The sequence below is a fragment of the Anomaloglossus baeobatrachus genome, chromosome 5 (genome assembly GCF_048569485.1).
Source record: "Anomaloglossus baeobatrachus isolate aAnoBae1 chromosome 5, aAnoBae1.hap1, whole genome shotgun sequence".
In the NCBI taxonomy this organism is placed as follows: Eukaryota; Metazoa; Chordata; class Amphibia; order Anura; family Aromobatidae; genus Anomaloglossus; species Anomaloglossus baeobatrachus.
Window position 1 is genome coordinate 356,439,491 of NC_134357.1, and position 22,546 is coordinate 356,462,036.

Below are 22,546 nucleotides of genomic sequence, written 5' to 3' on the forward strand. Positions count from 1 at the left end.
TTGTCACCTGGGAGCGGGCACGGGTTGAAGAGGACATCCGTGGACCAGGCTATGATCACCCAGTTGGCTCGGGAGCGTGAGCAGCGGGAAGCGCGGTGGGCACAGATGGAGGCCAGAGACCTCCAGGAGAAGCAGCACCTACTGTGCCCGGGGCCTGATGTACCAGGGTGTTGTAGAATGTTTCAGCATTAAAAGGGATGGGGTTTCATTGCGGAGCCCGGCCTGAAGGAGGGAGTCTTCATCTCCCGCTGGTATATGAGACCCCATCTCCCCAGAGGACACCCTGACAGGGATCTACATGTGGGTGACAAAATGGCCTACACCCAGCACTATGGAGAGCGGGGCTGGTACGCCCTTGATGTGGAGGTCCTTGCTGAAAAGCCAGCCCCCGCTATCACATCAGCACCAGTCCCCCAGCTGCCACCAGGAGGCAGTGCAGGTGCACTAGACCAGTGCACACAGACTCTAAGTGCTGATCCCAGGAGGCCAAGTGAACCAGATGGCCCCTATCCAGCAGCTTGGTAGCCGTTACCTGCTATGCTACCAGTTTGTTTGTTTTGTTTAATGTTGAACTGTTCCTGATTTACAATTGATGAAAAATTGAAAAGTTACCAGTTATGTGTTGATAAAAATGGACCCCAGGCTGCAGGACTGGCAGCAGCCGAAAACTCTTGACCTGTACAAAGATGCACCAGTTGTGCATCACCAGCGTACCACCAGTGGACCCTATTAAGCACCGCCATCAAGGAGAGGCCGGGCGCAGGAAAGGTCCGGGACAGAGATGGTCCGGACCTGGTCACCAGCGGAACCAGTGACCTGCCTCCTTAGAGGGTTCTGGGACCAGGATCTTTGGGTGGTGGGTGCAAGGAGGGGTACTCCAGTTGAAACGTTTAAGTGATGAACCTCCCCTGCGAGGGAAGACCTGTTATGTTTATATATTAAAAAAATAAAAGTGTAACCAATTTCCCTTGCAGCCCGAGAACGTGCTGGAATTAACCAAGGGGGAATGTAGCGCCCCTGAAGCCATCAGGGTGCTACAAGGTTCTGCATCCCCACAAGGATGCAGGGCCTACTCCCTAGGGACCCAGAGACCCAGTGCCGGTAACACCAAAAACCCAGGTAATCCCAGTTTTCCCCAACAATCCCCCATACAATGGTACTTAGCTAGGGTCGGACTAATGGATGGCCGCCTAGAGGTGGAGCCAGACCAGTCCACTAGTTGATCAGGTGGGAGGGGCAGACTGTGGAGAAAAGTCGGACAGTAGCAGGCGAGGAATGAATGTGGAAGAGAAGCGACGTCCTGACTCAAGTTAACGGTAACCTGGTACCCATGAGAGTAGTTGCCGGAGTACAGTGGAGTACTCCCGGAACTACGCACCGACGAGGTAAAGAACTCTTGGACAGGAAAGAGCTTCAAGCCGACCTGTTAACACCTGCACAGCAAGGGGACCATCAAGGACCTTGCTGACCCTAAAAATCCGAAGACTCAGTAGCAAAGGGAGAACCGGGGACAGGACCAAAGACTCCAACCCCACAGGGTTCACGCTACTGTCAGTCTGACAGAAGTGGACAAACCCACCAGTTGCTCTACGCCATGGGGACCCATTTACCAGAGACAGGTGCAGCTGGGGAAGAAGGTACCAGAGTGCTGAACTGGCACTGGAACGAAGGGGACCTGGAGGTGAAACCAGCCAGCCTCGGGTAACCTGTTACCATCAACCAGCAGTGAGTAAAAACCAGTTGCATTATACCTCTGTGAGGACTGCTTTCTTCCAACGCCCATCACAACACCCATCCTCTGGGGCCTGGCCCTGCTTGCGGAGGGCCTAACATCTAGGCTGCAATTAACACCAGCCCCAGTAGTGACATTCTGCAGCGGCGGCTCCACATATATAGCCGCAGCACCGCAAGTGGCGTCACGTATGAACACTAACCTAAATCCCCTGTAAATACACCCCATTGCAAAAAGGGCCCAGGGCACGGAACCAGGCAACGGCCACCACCGTGACATTCCCAAGAGAGACACTGCCCGGGACCGAGTACCCCATATCCATGGGCGCGACAAGTGTAATGCGTGGCTTAACCGGTGCGAAAGCAGTCCCTGTGGGTGGGATGGAGCGGCCCAATAGACTTTTGATTCCGCCCGTGTGAGCGTGACGTCAGACAGAGGGATGAGGGGCCTAGTGGTGTCCTATGGAGCCCAGGTGCCAGGAACGCGGTCGGCTGCTAAATTGTGTATTGTGAAGGAGGGTGGAATTAACCCCAGTGAGACCAGTGATGGTGCTTGTAAACAGAAAGTGAATATGATGGCTGTAGAGGAAGGAAGTGTAAATGTAGAAGCAAAGACTGTAACTGAAGAGAAGAAAAGAAGTAAACTATGGTTGTGCAAAAAGAACTTTGTGAAGCGTGCCTTATTGTCTCCGGGTGAACGTGGAGTGAAAGAACTGGCTGGAAGTCATCCTTTAAGTGGCGTGGTCACAGGAAGGCAAGGGGTTAAGAAGCGGTTACGCTGCAACCTGGTGGTGACCCCTGATACACAGCTACCATTGCTTGACCCGTGCCTCCCACACAGCTGCAATATACTGTCTATTGGACTCAGGTCATCTGAAACCCCCTCCTAATTTTAATTAAAGGGAATGTCAGCAGGTTTTTACTCCCCCATCTGAGAGCAGCATAATGTAGAGACAGAGACCCTTATTCCAGCAATATGTCTCTTACTGCGCTGTTCGCTGTCATTTTAATACAATCAAAGTTTTCTCTGCTGTAGATTTAGCAGTTATACAGAGCTCATGAATATGATGGACTACCTGGCAGAATACCAAGTAGTCCTCTAATGGTAATCTACTGCTGACTAATAGTGATTTTATCAAAACTACACTAAGCAGCTCACTAAGTGACACATTGCTGGAATCAGGGGTCTCTTCTCCTACGTTATGCTGCTCTCAAATTAGGTGGCAAGAACGTGGTGACAGATTCCCTTTAAAAGCTCCTGCTCTGTCCTCCCCATGCTTTACTCTGCAGCTCTGCTTCTCTTGTCCGGATTCTGCAACAACAAAAAAAATCAGTGGAAGTGACATGCCTGGGGGTTACTCATTACCGAGCCGGCTCTGTGCTGCTCTTTGGATGTCACGGCGTCAGGGCCTAGTTCCGTGACCCCGGCAGTGTCGTTTTAATAAATGGCGGTGGGGATAATTATATGGGATATGTCGTGATGCCACCTGTGGTATGCGGCCAGATACCGGTATGTGCCGCCGCTGCTATTCAGTTCCCTGGGGGTCGGTGTAATGCAGCTGAGTTGGTATAGCTCTCCACAGGTAGAGCAGGGCCCCAGGGCTGTTGGGAGTAGTAGTGTTTTCAAATGATGGATTAACATTGGGGTGCAGAACTGAGGACGCCGGCAATAACTGGACAACAGAGGGGCCGTAGTTTCCTCTACCTTTTACTTAGTAGTAGATGATACAGGCCCGGGAGACTTGTCCAGCTAGCAATGGATGTCCGGAGAGCCTGGAAGAAATTGAGAGGATCCACCTAGCCGGGTGGGTTCAGAGGCGTTCCTTCTTGCGCTGATGTGTGGGTCCCTGCAGCTTGAAGCTACGCTGTAACTCTCTTCCTTGTGTCAGTTCTGGTTCTCACCCGTATGGCAGGCAGCGCGAGCCTTTTACTGGTGCCATTTCGCTGATCACGGCTTCTGGCTCTCCTATGCTTCTGTGCCCCGGGCACTCTGTGGGCCAGAAGACCTGTAGTCTCCTGCCCTCCAGATTCAGCTCTGGGGACTTCAGAACCCACACAACCACGGACTCCGGTGTCTGGTACTCTGCGCTCGGCCCTGAGGAAGCTATGGCGCAGCTCCCTTCTTAGTGACCATCTTCTCTCTACTCCTGACTTGTTCTGCTCTTTCAGTTTCACTTCTGTGTGTGTGTGTTTTTGTGTGTGTGTGTACTAACTCCTCCTCCAGGCCAGAATGCATAGAGAATCTCCCCAAAAACCGGGTTCTTGAGCTCCCCCTTCTGGTCTGGAGTTAGGAATTGTTGAGTGTTGGTGCACCTAGCATGGGAGACCCCCCTCTTGCTTCCAGGTATAACGTCATTCCCTGTGAGGAGGGCAATGTTACTGTGGCAACCGGACCACTAGGGTGCCACAGAAGTATCAGAACAAGTGGAGGAGCCATAGGGCAAAGTATAAATGATAAGGACCTTCCATAAATCACGTTTTTTAGGACTACCATAGATCAGAGTATTCCTCTATAAGACCCTCATAGATCACAGCCCCTTCCCATATTCCTCTTCGGGACCTTTATAAATCACAGCCCCTTTGCCATATGCCTTCTAAGGACCTCTATAAATCACAGCTCCCTCCCCAAGACCCCCAAAGTTTAACAATGGTTTTCCCATGAGCCCCTTAAATCTCAGACTCTAGAACCACCATGAACATAAGTCATGTGGTAAAGGGTGACAATGAGGGTCAGGTGTAAATTATCCATCTGTACTGTTCTCTGATCTGTGGAAAGCTGGGTGACAAACCTGTATGGACTATGGATTCCAGAAGGTCAGAGACTACAACTTCCAGCAGTGGCAGCTGCAGGGAGTGGACCATAGGTGAAGAGAGCCTAGGTCTTAAAGAGAACCTGTCAGGATAATTTTAACTAACGACACTGACAGTCCAGCTGTAATTAAAATGTAGACTGTCCTGTAAAGAAGGGCAATGAGCCCCATAGGGGTGAATGGACCCCATGACGATCGGGAGGGTGCAAGGTTAGGAAAGGGTTAATGGGTTTGCATGGGATGGGGGATATGTGGGAGTACAGGATTGGTAGAAGGGAGCTGTAAGGGGATTGGGGGGGGAGCAAGGATGGGGTGGGGTGTTGTGAGAGGTATAAGAGAGGGGGGTGTACTGATCACCTCCCCTTTCGTCGCTTGATCTCTGTGTCCCAGGACGTACTGCTGCCTCCTGCCATGGCTGCCCTTGCTGAACTGCTGGAGATGGTGCGGGGGGCCTCCGAGGTATTAGGTGTGGATGCCCTGAGGCAGCAGCTGGCAGCGGTCTGTGGGGCTGGAGCGGCGCCACCTGCTGTACCAGCGCCCGGGCCGATGCTACGTGCTCGGCGGGTGCGACCGCCGGAGCGCTACTCCCCCAGCGGGAGGGGGAGAATACGATCAAGGAGCCCCTGCGGGGACCCTCCGGAGCAGCGGCGGAGCCCTTCCACTCACCTAGGGGAGCAGCCGGCCACCGGGAGGAATCCGCTTCGGAGATCCCGTGGGTCGGGGGTGGGCGGAGCCTCGGCGAGGCCCACTTCCGGTCCGCGGCCTGCGCAGCATCGGACCGAAGCAGGGATGACGGCAGCCCCCAGTGATGTGCCGGCTGGGGGTGGCGCTCGGCGTGCCGGATGGCCGGAGGAGACTCCCTGCAGGCCGCAGGGGAGAGCTACAGGACGGAGGACGGGAGCGGATGCGCGCGGCGAGGGCAGGAGATCGGAGGAGGGGTATGGTGGCCCGCAGGCACGGAGGAGATCGGTAGTCACGGTCCCCCCCGGCGAGGAGCGTGCTGGGGGAGGGTCCCGGCGAGGAGCAAGCTCGGCACGGCCTTCCTGCAGTCGGCAGGGAGAGAGCCCTCTGAGGACGGCAGGAGAAGTGGCGGCGCAGCAGGATGGCACGACTACAGCGAGGAAAGACGGCGGCAGGGCGCCACGGCGGGAGAAACGGAAGAGGTCAAGCAGGAGTCGCCCGGACGAGCAGGGTGCGGTGACCGTGGGGGTCGACGGCCGCCAGGTGCGGGCTGTCCCCTCGCTGGTCCCCCCTGAGGATTTCGGCAGCGCATCTGACTCCAGCGAGGAAGAAGGAGCAGCGGCGGGTCGGATGGAGCGGCAGCAGGAAGATCGTGGCACGGCTGTTCCGGGGTCGGCGCAACGGCAGCCTGGTGAGCAGACAACAGAAATGTTTCATGCTGTGGGTAGTGCGAGCGGGGGCGGGGGTTCCGTCGCGGGACGCGTTGCGCTGGGGGCGAGTGCGGTCGGGCAGTCTGGTTTACCGGGTCCGGAGTTTTGGGGGCAGCTTATGGGGGTGTTGCAGGGGTTGTCTGCGGAACGGGTTAGTCGGACTGGGCCTGGGGCTCCGGTGGGGGCGTGGGTGGGCCCCACGGAGGTGGTGCGGACAGATGCGCCGGTGCGCGAGGTTGCGGCGGGGGACCCGACCTCGGCGGCAGGTACGGGACAGGAGGCAGGTGGGGCGGCTTCCGGGGGCGCAAGTAAGGAGGCGGAAAAGGAGAAAGAAAAGGAGGATGAAGTTGTGCGCTTGGATGATAGGGCGAGGAGTGAAATTTATGTGTGTTTTGAAGGTCAGTTAGGGGTTCATTTGAAAAAGGAGGTGAGGGAAAAGATTTGGAAAGGGGAGTATGTGGAAATTTTTTCCCTGCTTCCCTTGGAAAAGTTTAATTTGGATAAGGTAAAGCCCAGTGATACAAAAAAGGAGAAGGAGGATGAGGAAAAACGGAGGTATAGGTTGATTCCGAGGACGTTTACTAACTGGCTACAGGCCTTTGCGATCTTAGCCAGCGTGATCGGGGAAAAGGAGCCGGAGCATTGTTCCGCCCTATTTGGATATATGGATGCGATAGGGGAAGCGTATAGAGTATACGGCGGTTTAGGGTGGTTGAGATATGATGAGCAGTTCCGGCAACGGAAGGCTCTGTGGCCGGGAGTCCAAGGATATTTCTTTGTGGATGCGGTTAATGACGGCGCCGGTTCAGCCCTTTCGAGGGGGTGCCGGGAGCCCGGGTGCGAGCGGCGGGTCCTCGGCTGGACAGAAAAAGGGAGCTTGTTGGCAGTATAACGAGGGACAGTGTAAGTTCGGGGCCTCTTGTCGGTTTAAACACGAGTGTTCCGGATGTGGAGGGTCCCACCCTCTGGCCAGGTGCTTCAAGAAAGGGAAAGGAAAGGCGGGGGATGGATCTGGAAAAAGGGAGGACGCCAGTGAGGGTCGAGGCGATGCTTCCCTATTTAAGTAGATACCCGGATGTTCGGGCGGCGGAGTTGTTGGAACGGGGTTTTACAGAGGGCTTTCGGATTCCGTTTGAATCTGAGGCGCCGGTGTTTCGCCCGGGAAACCTGAGGTCCGCAAAAGAACATCCGGCGGTGGTGAAGGAAAAGCTGCAGAAGGAGGTGGAGTTGGGAGGGATGGCGGGCCCATTCCAGGACCCGCCATTCTCCAATTTACGGATTTCCCCCCTTGGGGTGGTTCCTAAGAAGGAGCCGAACAAATTTCGGCTCATTCATCATTTATCTTATCCGGCGGGATTGTCGGTGAATGATGGGATATCACCGGAATTGTCGGCGGTATGTTATGTATCGTTCGATAGGGCCTTGGAGCTGGTAAGGGTAGCGGGGCGGGGGGCCCTGATGGCAAAGGCGGATGTGGAAGCAGCTTTTCGTTTACTCCCGGTGCATCCAGAGAGCTTTCATCTCTTGGGGTGTATGTGGGATGGTGAATACTATGTGGATCGTTGTTTGCCGATGGGCTGTTCCATTTCGTGTGCTTATTTTGAGGCATTCAGTACATTTGTGGAATGGGTAGTCAAGGAGGTGGCAGGAGTCCATTCGGTGATTCACTATTTGGATGACTTCTTTTGCGTGGGTCCGGCCGGCTCTTCGGTTTGCTCCTTGTTGTTGTTTACGTTAGAGCGGATCGCGCGGAGCCTGGGTATTCCATTGGCAAAAGACAAAACAGAAGGGCCGGTGACGGTTTTATGTTTCTTAGGTATCGAAATTGATACACTGGCAATGGAATGCCGGTTGCCGGAGGGGAAGCTGTTGGATTTGAAGGCGTCGGTGCGGTTTTTGTCTCAGGCCAAGAAGGTGCGGTTGCGCGAGTTGCAGTCAGTGCTCGGAAAATTGAATTTCGCTTGTCGCATTATGCCAATGGGGCGGATATTTAATAGGAGACTGGCGGGCGCAACCGCGGGGGTAAAAGCTCCAAATCACTTTGTCCGAGTGACAAAAATGATGAAAGGGGATTTGTTGGTGTGGGAGGAGTTCTTGGACCGGTACAACGGTCGGACCCTTTGGATGAGCGAGGCAGTGTCCAATAGCCAGCTGGAATTGTACACTGATGCTGCTGGGGCGACGGGTTTTGGAGCAATTTTTCAAACACGCTGGTGCGTGGGAAAGTGGCCGCAGCGTTGGGTGGAAGCAGGTTTGGTAAGGAATTTGGCGCTGTTGGAATTGTTTCCCATTATTGTGGCGGTGGAGTTGTGGGGCCCTGTTTTTGCTGGAAGAAGGGTTTGCATGCATTGTGACAACATGGCGGTGGTGCATTCCATCAACGCACTGTCGGCAAAATCCCCGCCGGTTGTGGGGTATTTAAGGCATCTCGTGTTGCGTTGCTTGGAGTTAAACATTTGCGTGGTGGCTCGGCATGTGCCTGGGATTCACAACGAGGTGGCTGATGCGCTATCACGGTTTCAGTTTTGCAGGTTCAGGAAGCTGGTGCCGGAAGCGGACGCGGAGGGAGAACCTTGCCCGAACTGGCTGTGGGACCTGGCATCGGTATAGCATTTGAGGGAATTCGGAGATCGGTGTCTGAGGCTACTTGGTGCCGATATCAGGCGGTATGGAAGGAATGGGCAGAGTTGGAAAGTAGGGAGTTCATGGAGTCGGGTTACAAGGGTCGAGTATTGGGGGTACTGATGTTAATAAGTGGGGATTTTTCGGAAGGCAGGTCGGTTTCGGTGATTGGTTGCAAGTTGGCGGCGTTGGCCTTTTTGTTCCAGATGCAAGGGGTTCGGGACGCAACTAAGGATTTTCTGGTGCGACAGGCAATGAAGGGTTTTCGGAAAGGGGCTCAGTCGCGTGACTCTAGGCGGCCAGTGTCATTGCCATTGTTGGTGCGTTTAGTGGGGTGTTTAGGGGAGTTATGTTCGTCTCCTTATGAGCGGGTGTTGTTTTCGGTAGCTTTTGTACTGGCGTTTTTTGGGGCCTTTCGTATTGGCGAATTGGTCAGCCCGACTAAGCAAGCGATGGGTGGTTTGCTGTTGGGTGATGTAATGCTGGGGGAGGATAGAGTGGAATGTCGGCTTCGCTTTTCTAAGACGGATCAGAGGGGCCGGGGGCGCTTAGTAGTGTTGTTCGCTTTATCGGGGCACCAGTTGTGCCCAGTGTTACGTGTCAGAGTTTTTAAAAGTGCGCGGCGGTTACCCTGGTGTTTTTCTTAGACATGCGGACGGATTGGCTTTGTCGCGGTATCAATTCAATGCGGTGCTGAAGATGGCTCTAGCAAGGGTGGGGGAGGAGCCACGTGAGTACGGGTCTCACTCTTTCCGGATTGGGGCGGCAACGGAGGCCGCCAGGTGGGGTTTGAGTGAGGACTGTATCCGGTGGATTGGGAGGTGGGAGTCTTCCAGGTTCCGTTTGTACATTAGGCCTCACTTGGTCAGGTGATGGTCAGGGGTGGGGGATTCAAGGTTGGTGTTTGATGCCGGTTTTGTGGGGCAATTTCTTGTTCTGTTGCTGTTTTTATTCGTGGTCTTTGTATTTTAGGTCCATGTCTTGTGTGGATCCTCGGGCACTCCTATGTGTATTGGGGAGCGTTACGGGCGGATGTGCGACGTGACGGTCGGCAGCTTGGAGTGTCGGTGTCGGAAGCTCGAGTAAAGTGGCTCGGTATTCGGGGCATGACCTGGGGTAGAGTGCGCCCTGAGGTGGCTTATTATAGCCGGATGATCGGGTCCCTGATGTGTTAATTTTGCATGTGGGGGGGGAACGATTTGGGAGTGAGGTCGGCGAGGGAATTGAAAAGGGATATTAAGCTGGACCTGTTGCATTTGTGGAGGGCGTTCCCGGGCATAGTTATCGTTTGGTCAGACATTATAGCTCGGGCGCAGTGGCGTTTTGGGAGGTCGGTAGACCGTATTAATAGGGCCCGGAGCAAGCTGAACCGGGCTATTGGCAGGTTTGTGGCGAGAAATGGGGGGTTGGTGGTGCGGCATAGAGAATTGGAGGAGTCCACGGAGCAGTATCTGAGGAGAGATGGGGTTCATCTGACTGATGTGGGTCTGGATTTATGGATGTTGGGTTTGAGGGATGGCCTAGAGCAAGCACTGGGGGTGTGGGGGGCTCGGGCCAAGTAAGGGTGTCACTTGGCCGGCCTGTGGCGGGGTGATAGGTCCGTCTGAGAGGTTGGGAGTACCGACAGTCGGTTGTTTGGTACGAAGTCGCTCAAGGGGAGTGGCTTCGGAGTGGATGGGAACTTGTGGGCGGAGGTCCCGCAGGTTCTGGGTAGGGGTAATTAACGATGGAACGTTGTTACCCCTCACCTTGGGCCGGGTGATCACGGCCGAGGTGGTCCTCTGGGCCGGTTTGGAGGTTACGGCCGGGGGGTTAGGAATGATGGTTTGCCTCTCGGACGGATCTATCGGTGTTTCTGGTTATACGGGTATATATGTATAAGGTTAAGTTGAACAATTGAGTGGCATGTTGGGCCACGAGTTTTGGTATACATATATACGGTAAAATAAAACTGTGGCCATTCCTGCAATAAAGTCGTGGTTCTCGTCTTTATTTAGGGAGATATAGTACGGGGAGGTGTTTCTGCAGGATAACCTGCTTATCCCTTATAGATGCGTCATGACCTAATGTGCCAATATGCCAAAGGTGAGAAATCCAGAATTGAAGTTGTCTGCATATTAGGCTGGTTGTGCAGTCCGTGCATGTAATATCGTCATAACGTGACCCACATCAGAGGTCAAATCCCCTGGTTGTCCCCTCTGTCTCTGCTTTAGTTGCTGGGGTGACATGGGGCAGAGAGGTGGCAATACTGTGTAATTCCTGGACTTTTGGTGCTGCTCAATCAGGAAACTATGGGGTTTGTTCCTAAAGCGGGCTTTACATGCTACGATTTCGCTACAGCGATCTCGTTGGGGTCACAGATTTTGTGACGCACATCCGGCCGCTGTAGCAATGTCGTAGCGTGTGACTCCTAGGAGCGATTTTGGATCGTTGCAAAAACATCCAAAATCGCTCCTCGTTGACATAGGGGTCCGCTGCCAGTTATCGCTTCTGTCGCTGGGGCGACATTGATCCTCGTCCCTGCGGCAGCACACATCGCTACGTGTGACGCCGCAGGAACGAGGATCATCTCCTTACCTGCCTCCGGCCACAATGCGGAAGGAAGGAGATGGGCGGGATGTTACGTCCCGCTCATCTCCGCCCCTCCGCTTACATTGGGCGGCCGCTTAGTGATGTCACTGCGACGCCAAACGGACCGCCCCCCTTAGAAAGGAGGCGGTTCGCCGGTCACAGCAACGTCGAAAAACAGGTAAGTATGTGTGACGGGGGTGCGCGATTTTGTGCGCGACAGGCAGCGATATACCCGTCGCACACAAACGATGGGGGCGGGTGTCATGCTAGCGATATTGGGCCGGATATCGCAGCATGTAAAGCCACCCTAAATGTTTAGATTGCTCCTATCTGGGCAGGGCAATCTTCTATTCAAAGGGAATATGTCAGCAGCTTTTCCCTCTAATCTAAGAGCAGCATGATGCAGAGGCAAAGAACTTTATTTCAGTGACCTGTCACATAAGGGTGCTTTACACGCTGCGACATCGCTAGCAATTGCTAGCGATGTCGAGCGCGATAGCACCCGCCCCCGTCCTTCGTGCGACATTTGGTGCTCGCTGCTGTAGCGAATATTATCGCTACGGCAGCGTCACACGCACATACCTTGTCAGCGACGTCGCTGTGACCGCCGAACAATCCCTCCTTCAAGGGAGAGGTGCGTTCGGCATCATAGCGACGTCACTACGGCGTCACTAAGCGGCCGGCCAATAGAAGCGGAGGGGCGGAGATGAACGGGACGTAACATCCCGCCCACCTACTTCCTTCCGCATTGCCGGTGGATGCAGGTAAGGAGATATTCGTCGTTCCTGCGGTATCACACAAAGCGATGTGTGATGCCGCAGGAACGACGAACAACATCTTACCTGTGGCAGCAGCGATATTCAGGAAAGGAGCGACGTGTCAATGATTACCATTTTTTAATGATTTTACGATCGTTGATCGTCGCTCCTTGGTGTCACACGCTGCGATATTGCTACCGGTGCCGGATGTGCGTCACTAACAACGTGACCCCGACGATATATCGGTAGCGATGTCGCAGCGTGTAAAGCACCCTTTACTGGACTGCTTGCAACATTTTTATCACCTGTAGATTATCACTAGAGCTAGTAAACCTGCCGCCACCACTGATTGGCAACTTTCTGCCTGTGCATAGTTATTAAAAATGTTTTACAAATCTTCCAAATTACTGGCTGACCTGACTTAACGGTACTTTACACGCTGCGATATCGGTACCGATATCGCTAGTGAGCGTACCCGCCCCCGTCGGTTGTGCGTCACGGGAAAATCGCTGCTCGTGGCGCACAACATCGCTTACACCCGTCACACGTACTTACCTGCCTAGCGACGTCGCTGTGACCGGCGAACCGCCTCCTTTCTAACGGGGCGGTTCGTTCGTCGTCATAGCGACGTCACTAAGTGGCCACCCAATAGCAGAGGAGGGGCGGAGATGAGCGGGCCAAACATCCCGCCCACCTTCTTCCTTCCTCATTGCCGGCGGGACGCAGGTACGGTGAGTTTCCTCATTCCTGCGGTCTCCCACATAGCGATATGTGCTGCCGCAGGAACGACGAACAACCTCGCTACTCACCTGTCAACAGTTTTTGGTGTTGGAGCGACCTCTCCAATACCAACGATTTTTACCTCTTTTGCGATCGTTTTAGGTCGCTCAGAGGTGTTACACGCTGCGATGTCGCTAACGACGCCGGATGTGCGTCACAAACACCTTGACCCCGACGATTCATCATTAGCGATGTCGCAGCGTGTAAAGCACCCATAAGAAGGGGGCAGGTGTCGGTGCCTCCACGGAGTTCAAGGGAATCTGTTACCAGGTTTTTTCTATGTAATCTGAGGACATGATGATGTAAGGGTTAAAACACAGAATTCAGCGATGTGTCTCTTATCACAGTGTTTTCTGTTTTTACTTATAATGAAGGTTTTATCACTATTTGATTATAATCAACTTAAAATTATAATTATCATTGCCAGGACGGCTAGTCCCACCACACCTGCTCCTCTTATAAGCAGCTCACTGTCAATAGACAATGTACATAGCGAGCCTGGTGTGGGTGTGATTAGCTTTCTTAACTCTGCTTCATCCTACAGTTAAGAACTCTGATTATGTCATAACTGCTGCACCCAGTAAACTAAGTGATACATCTTTGGATCCAGCGTTAGTGATGAGCAAGCACTACCATGCTCCGGTGGTTGATACTCGAAACAAGCAGGTCGGACTCTTGGATGGGCCCGACTCGAGAAACAAGTATAATGGAAATCAATGAGAAACTCAAGCATTAAGGCCCCGTTACACGCAACGACGTAGCTAACGATATATCGCCGGGGGCATAGATTCTGTGATCCCCTGGAAAACCCAGGTAGTCACAGAAAGAGTTAAACCTCCCTGGTACCACCTGATCCCACACTGGTACAGTGAAGCAGCCGCACCCCCCCCCCCCACAGTGTAACTAAAGGAGCATGAGGAGTTGAGTCAGTCGGTGGAAGGAGGCAGAGGAGTGCAGACAGGGGTTGTAGCTCCTGTGCTGCAGGGGAAGTGAAAAACAAAAAGCAGAAGTCTTGGAGCTGAAGTGGAGAGTAGGCTCAGGAGAACCCGTAATGGACTGGGGCAGGGTAGTGGCCTGCCGGTAGTGTGCACGGGACCCTGGATTTGTGCAAAGAGAGGACTTCCCCTGTCCGAAACAGAGAAGGTGACTCTTAAGGTCCAGTCACACTAAGCAACTTACCAGCGATCCCAACAACGATAGGGATCGCTGGTAAGTTGCTAGGAGGTTGCTGGTGAGATGTCACACTGCGACGCTCCAGCGATCCCACCAGCAACCTGACCTGGCAGGGATCGCTGGAGCGTGGCTACACAAGTTGCTGGTGAGCTCACCAGCAACCAGTGTCCAGCCACACGTGCAGAGAGCAGGGAGCAGCGCACACTGAGCGCTGGCTCCCTGCTCTCCTAGTTACAGCACACATCAGGTTAATTACCTGATGTGTGCTGCAGCTACATGTGCACAGAGCAGGGAGCAGCGCACACTGCTTAGCGCTGGCTCCTTGCTCTCCTAGTTACAGCACACATCGGGTTAATTACCTGATGTGTGCTGCAGCTAAATGTGCACAGAGCAGGGAGCAGCACACACTGCTTAGCGCTGGCTCCTTGCTCTCCTAGCTACAGCACACATCGGGTTAATTAACCCGATGTGTCCTGCAGCTACATGTGTACAGAGCAGGAGCCGGCACTGACAGTGAGAGCGGCTGAGGCTGGTATCAAAGGTAAATATCGGGTAACCAAGGACAGGGCTTCTTGGTTACCCGATGTTTACATTGGTTACCAGCCTCTGCAGAAGCCGGCTCCTGCTGCCTGCACATTTAGTTGTTGCTGTCTCGCTGTCACACACAGCGATCTGTGCTTCACAGCGGGACAGCAACAACTAAAAAATGGCCCAGGACATTCAGCAACAACCAACGACCTCACAGCAGGGGCCAGGTTGTTGCTGGATGTCACACACAGCAACATCGCTAGCAACGTCACAAAAGTTGTTCGTTAGCAGCGATGTTGCTAGCGATGTTGCTTAGTGTGACGGGGCCTTTAGCTGGAGTGCAGGAGAGAGAGAGGGCCCTGCTTCTTGTACCGAGTGTGGGATCCGAACACCCCCGTACCAAAGGCTTACAGACATCGGCAATTTCTGGTTAAGTACAGGACTCTGTGTTTCCTGACCCTCCACATCAATACAGCCTCATCCAACACCAAACCGAGCTGTGAGTGTACTATTCCCTGCAATCCCTGCCACCACCACAACTCCCACTGGGCCCCGGGGCATCCATCCCTACCCATGGAGGGTTAACAACATCCAGCTGCCATCCCAATGCCCCCGGGAGACCCCTCAATGGCAGCGGTGGTACCCCATTTACCACATACCGTGGGTGGCGTCACGTACAAACTTTCCAAAATCCCATACACCATAACCCCCTTTTCAATTGAAAGGACCGCAAGACCCCCAAGTCCGGAGACCCTGGAGTTACCCACAGAAGGACCGGATCCGAACAGCTCGGCTGCTGAGAGCGGGGCGGTACAATTCCGTGACGCAAATCCGGCATCGTTAGCGACGTCGTTGCGTGTGACACCAACGAGCGACCGTTAACGATGGAAAATACTAACCTAATTGTCCATCGTTGACACGTCGTTCCTTTTCAAAAAATCGCTGCTTGTTGAGGAAGCAGGTTGTTCGTCATTCCTGAAGGAGCACACATCGCTATGTGTGACACCTTGGGAATGACGAACTACAGCTTACCTGCGGCTGCCAGCAATGCGGAAGGAAGGAGGTGGGCGGGATGTTACGCCCGCTCATCTCCGCCCCTCTGCTTCTATTTGGCGGCTGCTTAGTGAAGCCACTGTGACACCGCACGAACAGCCCCCTTAGAAAGGAGGTGGTTTGCAGGCAACAGCGACGTCGCTAGGCAGGTAAGTCCTGTGTGACGGGTCCTAGCGATGTTGTGTGCCACGGGCAGCGATTTGCCTGTGACGCACAACCGACGGGGGCGGGTGCTTTCACCAGCGACATCGCTAGCAATGTCGCTGCATGTAAAGCCCCCTTTATTCTGAAAGATCTTTCGAAAAACTGCTTGAGATTCCCATTACCATCCATTCTACTAGGTACTCGAGTTGAGCCCATCCAAAAGTCCGACCTGCTTGTTTCAAGTTCTCAGCACCTGAGCATGGTAGTGTTCGCTTATCACTATTCAAGGTGTCTTTTCCTACATTATGCTACTCTCATCAGATGAGGTAGCAAAAACATGGTGACAGACTCCCTTTAAGGGTACGCTCACACGAGCGTGAAAATCGGACGAGTGCAATGCGAGAAATTCTCGCATTGCACTCTGACCAATGTTAGGCAATGAGGTTGAGCTGTTGGTCAGCTTTTCTCGCATCCAGATTCTGGATGCGAGAAAAGCGGCAGCATGCTGCATTTTGCTGCTACCGCCGTATCTCTCGCACCCATTCAAGTGAATGGATGCGAGAGATACATCGGACTGCACTCGGATGTTATCCCAGTGCAGTGCGATCTACGCACAGGCTGACAATGGAGGAGATGGGAGGATTAACCCCTCCCTCTCCTCCGCAGCGCCTGCACTCAGCTTCACAGCTGTGACCCGATCGCAAGATCGGGTTACAGTCGCATGACACCCGGCTCACGCTCGCAGCAGAGCCTGAGCCGGGGGACATTAGCATATCGCATCCGATGCTCTCGCATCGGATGCCATACGCTCGTGTGAGTCCAGCCTAAGGGAACATTTCTTATCTGACCTGGTACTTGTGCAGCCTGATTTAGTGCCTCCTGTTACTGTTGAGGTCTGTTGTTGGAGTTGGAGCAGAGCTATCACAAGGTGCCCTGTCTCTCACTCATCTGCACCCGTGTGCCTTCTTGTCCCAAACGTTTCCTTCCACTGAGAGGAATTATGACATTGGTAATCATGAACTGTGGACAATTAATTCAGTTTTGTGGAATGGCACCACCTTCGAGATGGTACCAAACATAAAGGCACAAATGTCACAGAGCACAAACAGAAACAGCAAAGAGACTGAAACCGAGACAAGTAAAATGGGCACCTCTGTTCTCTAGGTTGGACTTTATGGTGACATTCAGACCTGGTACTAAGGCCAGTAATGCCGATGACCCATCCTATAGTTAGTGCCCATCTCAAACTGGATGTCAAAGTATCTCCCCATTTTCTAGATCTGGTTAAGGAGATCCTTAAATCTAGGTCTATAGTATTGATGAGTGAGCTCTACCATGCTCAGGTGCTTGGTACTTGAAACGAGGAAGTCGGAGGCTTGGACGGGCTCAATTCGAGTACTGAGTATACTGGAAGTATATGGGAAATTCAAGCATATTTTTGGAAGATCCTCTTGAAAAACGCTTGAGTTTCCCATTGAATTCCATTATACTTGGTACCCGAGTTGAGCCCGTCCAAACATCCCATCTGCTTGTTTTGAGTATGGTAGTGTTCACTTATCACTAGTCTATAGCCCATTTTCTAGTGTCTCCTGCCATATTTTGGTGTTTATACCCAATGTTCCAGTGTCTCTGGCCTGATGCCAAGGTATATACCCTATTTTCTAGTGTCTTCTGTCTGAGTCAGGGGTCTATACCCCATTTTCTTGTGTCTCCTGCTTGAGTCCAACATCTATACCCCATTTTCTACTGTATACTGCCTGAGTCCAAGGTGTATACCCCATTTTCTAGTGTCTCCTTCCCTGCTCCGGCATCAATACCCCATTTTCTAGTGTCTACTGCCCAAGTCTGGGTCTCTACCCCATTTTATTTTTGTATTTCTTTAGCTTTTCAATGTAATAATTGAATAATAATACTGTATATCTGCATTAAAACGATGCTTCTTACAGATTTAGACATGAGGTTTGTTGAACCTCCAGTCATATCCCTCCTCCCTGGTATAATATTACTTTAATGTTAGGTTTCATGTTCCTTGAGATTGTGGGGTGTTCATAATTGACCTCATCTTTTTTGTGGATGATCTTATTTGGATTTATTCACACATCTGTGTGTACTGTATGTGTTCTAGTAATTTTTTATGGATGGTATATTATATTCTAGCCACTTTTTCACATGTCATATTTTTACAGATGGAGGGTCCTGAAAAAAAGGATAACAGAACCACAGCTCATTTTGCTCTGGACTTGTAGATCTCTTGGTCTGGAAATGTGAATGCACAGCCATATATGAGGTATCTATGTGCTGTTCCCACTAAAGCTGATATTATTTCACCCATATTCTTGATTCTATTGTAGAGCCCAGCACTGGGGATACTCACCGGTAGATGGCTGTGAACCCTCACCTTTATGGATCCGTTGGATCAGGAACTTACTTTCAGTGTCATGGACAGGAGGAGAGATCTGAAGTCATCAGGATGGAAGTGTGCAGAGAGAAAAAGCTGCATGAGTATTAATAGAGTAGCATGCAAATGAGATGAGTCTAATGTACACATCATAAATGGCAGGACTTCCTCATTGGCTGGAAAAAGTACAAAAAATATAAGCTCAAATTTTTCACTCACTCTCAGCTGATATGCTGTCCCATCTAGAACAACTTCTCACTATGGATTAATCTTGTCTACAGAATCCTGCCATCATAAGAACAAATACAGATGTCCAAATATAACAGTCCACTATGAACTCCACAGCTTTATAAGCACATAGGCTGATAGGTTCAAGGCCGTGGCAAGTCACATTGTGTAATATATAGACTTCTGTCCACTAAGAGAGTGTGACCCAGTAGCGTAGCTAGCGGGGGGGCAGAGGGTGCGGTCACCCTGGGCTCCGTGCTCAGAGGGGGCCCACTCGGAGCTACAATACAGCTAACTATATCAGTGACACTGCACCTTTAAATATATCGGCTTGGCCCCGTCACAAGGTTTAGGTCCTATCATACAGCAGCGTACTGTGTGTGCAGAGGATTCCTTGCTGTTCTTCCAGGACCTGTGCCGGCTCCGCCTCCCTCTTCCTCTGCTGCACACGGAGCGCTGGGCTGATGGTAAGGCTGCTTTCACACTTGCTTTGTGAGGCATCCGTCACAGTGCATTGTGTGACACATCTGACGGATGCATTGCAAATAGTGTGCTAGTAAAGGTAACGGATTCCTCTGAAAGAACGTTTTGCGTTTTTTTTTGTTTTTTTTTTAATGTTTTGCCGGGAAAGGAGATTTGCATGAGGGCGGGTCTGACTGCAACCAATCATAGGCACCGGAGGGCGGGGGAAGTAGGGAATGTGAGATGGAATAATGAGCGGCCGGCATTTTCAAAAGCAGGAAAAGCCACCAGAGTAGTGTGACAGCTGTGCAGCGCCGCGCCAGTGATCGGTGAGTATTAGAGAGGGAGAGACCAACCGACAGAGAGAGATAGAGAGACCAGGAGTGATTTTAAACAATTTAGATCATTCTGCTGGACATGCTGAGCATGCTCAGTAGAACGTGACGGAATCCATCAGCGGATTCTGCCGCTTAGCGCATAGCAGCGGAATCCGCCACCATAGACAATCATTAGACACATTGGCGGATTCTAACAGAATCCGTCAAGGTGCGTTATTTTAACGACCCAAAACTCGCTACATGTAGCGTTCCCTCTGCCCGACGCTGCGTCAAAATAACGACTCAGCGTCACCCAGCGGATGCAACACAGACACTTCCGTTACAGTGCGTCGCCAATACAAGTCTATGGAGAATAGCAAAGTGCGTTAACGAACTGCGCTATTCTCCACAGTGGCGGATTGCGCTGAACGCAAGTGTGAAAGCGGCCTAAGACGCAGAGAGGATCTAAGATTGTGTGCAGCGAGGAAGGGACGTAACTTACTGTGGTGACAGGTGGCAGAGTATTCATTACTGTGCAGTGTGGGGGCCCGATACCATGTATACAATGAGGTGATGTGTGTGGTGGAGGGGGCTATTACACTGCAGTGTGGGGGCCTGATAACATGTATGTAATGAGGTGATGTGTGTGGGGGAGGAGGGCTATTACACTATGCAGTGTGGGGGGCTGATACCATGTATAACACACTATAAGAAAAAGACAGGGATCACATGTACTGCCCCGGGGCTTGGCTGGCAGCCGAGACGCTCGGATCCGGACTCGTCGGTGGGTGGCTCGAGCGCCTCCGGACCCAGGGGTCACATCGCTCTGAAGGGAAGCTAGCGCTACGTGAGGGGGGTGGTCTTCGATGGGGAGGTTCACGGCCGGGGCCGTGGTGTGTAAGGTCCCCGGTTCAGTACCGGCGGGCCACCACCCGTCCTCGGTCCCTATGGTTCTATCGGCTGTAATCCCAGCTCCTGCAGGCAGCCACCACTGTCTGCCTCTTTGCCAGAGGTGACTGGGCTCCAACCCAGACACCTGGTGTAGATTTTGGCAGGCCTGAGCACGGGTCTGCCCTCGAACTTGACTCCACTTCACTCCACTGTCAAGACTAGACTACTCTCTACTGTTTTCCCGCCTCCGGGCCTGTAAACTCCTCGGTGGGCGGAGCCAACTGCCTGGCTCCGCCCTCCTGGTGTGAACATCAAACCCGGAGGGTGGTGACAAAGGTTTGTAGTTTGGCTGCTGTCACCTTTTAAGGGGAGGGGTGTGGGTGCATGGAACTACCTGGGATGACCTGACTAGTTCAGGGTGTCACACTTACCGGTTCCTAAAAGCGGCACACAGCAATCATTCTTACCGGCTCCAGTCCCGATCAGCAGCTAAACAAGCCAGGGAGGCAGAAACATGAAGGAGACCAGAAACTCCAGAGGAAAAGTGAGAAAAAGCCCTCTGAAGCTGACACAGTTCTCGGCGGCAGATGGCTTCCAAAATGGCACTGGGTGGTCACAGCGCGGCCTGTCAGCGCTGAAGATTAGATCCCCTCGCAGGCTGGGTGAGTCCGAGGATGGGAGCAAATGGACCCAGGCTGAGAACAGACCCCGGGAAAGTCCGGTCTCACGGGGGGAGGACGACGCAGACTGGGACAGTACAAGGGAGCAGACAGGACAGGGGGATGGGGGCACACCGAGGCCTTTGAAATCCAGTCCCAGGCCCCCCCCCCCCACAGCAGGCCTGCAGGCCACAGGCTGCAGCACAGAGAGAAGCGGACAGGATATGGATGAAAGAGTCTCAGAGCCACTGACAGAAGTTACCATGTGGAAGCTAATGGCTGAGCTAATGTCCTCATTTAAAAGGGACTTGCAGAGTATACTCAGATCTTTGCAAAAGGACATCACTGTAATAGAGGAGCGCACATCCCAAATAAGAAAACAAGATGGCAGAACTTACAACTAGGCACAATGAAGTGGTGGACTCTGTGGTATCTATAGATGAAGAAATGGATGCACTGAAGCCTAAAATAGCTGATATGGAAAATAGATCACGCCGAAACAATGTTAGATTGAGGGGTATTGCAGAATCGGTTAAAACAGATGACCTTAAAGAATTCCTCACAGATTAATTTTCCTGTCTGGCTCCGGAGGCTACACAGTTGGACCTGGTGCAGGACAGAGATCACAGGCTCCCTAAACCGAAACAATTGCCCATAGAGATGTCATAGTGAAAAAATTTTTTCTTCCATATAAAAGAAAAATTACTGGAAGCAGCCCGCAATCCACCCTCACTGCCAGAGCGATTCCAAGGCATTACTATATTCACTGACCTGTCAGCAGTCACCCTAGCCAGCAGAAGAGCTTTTATAACAAGCACCAGAACCCTCAGGGAATACAGCATCCCATACAAGTGAGGTTTCCCAGTAAAGTTAATCATTACTAAAGCGGGGCATAAGCATGTGGCAAGCAGCCTGGAACAAGCCCTTCAACTTTGCAAGGAATGGAATCTACCCATCATCACCAAGGAACACCAAGGAAGAAGTCCCTCACCACGCCAAATCCGAGAAGAATGGTCCGAAGCCTAAGGGGCACTTTACACACTACGACATCGCAGGTGCGATGTCGGTGGGGTCAAATTGAAAGTGATGCACATCCGGCGTCGCAGGCGATATCGTAGTGTGTAAAGCCTTATTGATACGTTTAACGAGCGCAAAATCGTCGTAATCGTATCATCGGTGTAGCGTTGGTCATATCCATAATTTGGAAATGACCGATGTTACGATGTTGTTCCTCGTTCCAGCGGCATCACACATCGCTGTGTGTGAAGCCGCAGGAGCGAGGAACATCTCCTACCTGCGTCCTGCAGGTCACGCCAGCTATGCGAAAGGAAGTGGGCGGGATGTTTACGTCCCGCTCATCTCCGCCCCTCCGCTTCTATTGGCCGCCTGCCGTGTGACGTCGCTATGACGCCGCACGACCCGCCCCCTTAATAAGAAGGCGGGTCGCCGGCTAAAGCGGCATCGCAGGGCAGGTGAGTGCATGTGAAGCTGGCGTAGCAATAATGTTCGCTACGCCAGGTATCACCATGATATCGCAGCTGCGACGGGGGCGGGGACTATCACGCTCGGCATCGCAAGCATCGGCTTGCGATATCGTAGTGTGCAAAGTGCCCCTAAGACTGATGGAAATCTGGCCAATGCAAGGCTAGTTTCTGGCTTATTATGGAACAAGACTGTTCAAGATCAGAGGAAGGCTGAAGTGACTGTTGGTTAATAACCTCGTCATTTGTTCCTCCATGATGCATCCCATTAATCTCCTTTTTTGCCTAATCTCTCCGTTTGGGGCTATTGGAGTGTGGTGTCCACCGTGGCATGGACCCCAGTCCCTCCAGGAGCTCAGACCTGAACATTGACCTTTTTATTTTTTTGTTCCCTTCTGAACTCTTTTTCTTTTTTCTTATTCTCTTTCACCATTCTTAGCTCCTCCCCTTTTGAGTTTTTTTTGGGGGAATTTTAGGAGCTTCACACAGTTTTTATTTTCTCAGCACCATGTTTGGATTTTGGTGCCTGGCATGGGAAGCCTCAGTTGG

The 22,546-nt window shown here is 52.4% G+C and overlaps 1 protein-coding gene across 1 annotated transcript in view; it reads right to left on the minus strand.

Annotated features, from left to right (window-relative positions):
- LOC142310107 (pancreatic lipase-related protein 2-like) overlaps positions 1-18,023 on the minus strand; it is a 100,661-nt gene extending 82,638 nt beyond the window's left edge. Inside the window, exon 1 of the mRNA XM_075347580.1 lies at positions 17,936-18,023. The gene's annotated coding sequence lies outside the window, so the exon portion shown is untranslated. The remainder of the gene's footprint in view (positions 1-17,935) is intronic.
- Positions 18,024-22,546: the final 4,523 nt, after the last annotated feature.